The sequence below is a fragment of the Citrus sinensis genome, chromosome 6 (genome assembly GCF_022201045.2).
Source record: "Citrus sinensis cultivar Valencia sweet orange chromosome 6, DVS_A1.0, whole genome shotgun sequence".
NCBI lineage: Eukaryota > Viridiplantae > Streptophyta > Magnoliopsida > Sapindales > Rutaceae > Citrus > Citrus sinensis.
This window is the reverse complement of record NC_068561.1, coordinates 13,209,311-13,210,854: the sequence shown is the minus strand read 5'-3', so window position 1 is coordinate 13,210,854 and position 1,544 is coordinate 13,209,311. Positions and strand designations below refer to the sequence as shown.

The 1,544-nt window shown below is 35.6% G+C and overlaps 1 non-coding gene across 1 annotated transcript; it reads left to right on the top strand.

Annotated features, from left to right (window-relative positions):
* Positions 1 to 316: 316 nt before the first annotated feature.
* LOC127903581 (small nucleolar RNA R71) lies at positions 317 to 420 on the top strand. Its single transcript, XR_008056289.1, has one exon. It is a non-coding gene; the product is annotated as a small nucleolar RNA R71 (small nucleolar RNA).
* Positions 421 to 1,544: the final 1,124 nt, after the last annotated feature.

The following is a 1,544-nucleotide window of genomic DNA, read 5'->3' as shown; positions in this document are numbered from 1 at the left end:
GTCATGGTCATGTGGCTCTGTTGATTTAGCAGTCGATAACGATGCTATTTGTCGAGAGAGACATTCAATTATCACTTTGACTTCTTTAATTTCTGAACTTGACTCGCCAATGTGAACATCATTTACTCCCTTAATTCTTCTAGTATTCATGAGTGATCGACTTCGTTGTTGGGAATTATCTACTTGTCGCTGGAAGAATTTCTAAATTTCTGATGCACTTTTTGACATTAGCTCTCCTCCACTTGTTGCTATTAGCCATTCTTGCACATTCGGCAATAATCCCTCCAAAAAATATTGGCATTGGTGCCATTTCTCGTACCCATGATGTGGACACTTCAAGAGTAGCCCATTGAATCGCTCCCATGTTTCGAAAAACTGCTCATCTTCTCTCTGTGTAAACTCTGAAATTTCTCTGCGAATAACATTGGTTTTATGCACTGGGAAATATTTATTCAAAAATTTAGTTACCATTTGTTCCCATGATGTAATGCTATTAGCAGGCAAAGTACTTAACCATGAATGAGCTCTATCCTTTAAAGAAAATGAGAATAATCTGAGTTTCACATCATCGTCTGAAAAATTCTCATATTTAAATATTTGACAAATAGCATGAAAATCATTCAGATGATTATATGGGTCCTCATTTTCTAAGTCATAGAATGTGGGGAGACAATTTAGCACACTAGGTTTTAGTTCAAAGCTCTTAGCAGTTATATTTGGGTATCTTATACATAATGTGCTCAAATTAGCTAAATGACTAAAATAGTCCTTAAATGGCCTCTCCTATGGTGCTTGTAAATCCATTCCAAATTTATTTTTCACGTGCTTGTATGTGAGAAGTGTTTTTTCTAGTTCAAGGTCTATAGGTTCAAGATTAGGTAATAATGACCTACGACCATGCATGCAAGAAACACAAAGATAATAATGACCTACGACAACATTGCTTTTCAAAAATCCTACCACCACCTTGTGATCGTTAGTTCTGCATGGAATTGCTTCTACCTATTTCAATACGTAGTCAACAGCAACCAATATGTATTGATGGCTAAAAGAAGAAGGAAAGGGTTCCATGAAGTCGATACCCCATTCGTAAAAAATCTCAACCACTAAAATTGGATTTAGTGGCATCATGTTCCTTCACGTAATACTTCCCATTCGTTGACACCTATCACATGAAGAACAAAAAGTGTAAGCGTCTCAAAATATAGTTGGCAATTAGAAACCACATTGTAAAACTTTAGTAGCTGTTTTCTTAGCACTGAAATGACCTCCACAAGCTTGTTCATGACAGAATGAAATGATATTCTGAATTTTACTTTCTGGGACACATCGCCTAACAATTTGATCTGCACAATACTTGAACAAATAAAGGTCATCCCAAAAGAAATTCTTTATTTCTGCAAAGAATTTAGCCTTGTCTTGCTTGGTCCAATGCTCTGGAAGTTGACCTGTAACAAGATAATTAACTATATCAGCATATCAAGGTAATATTTCCACACTCATTAATTGTTCATCTGGAAATGACTCATTCAATGTTAAAAGTT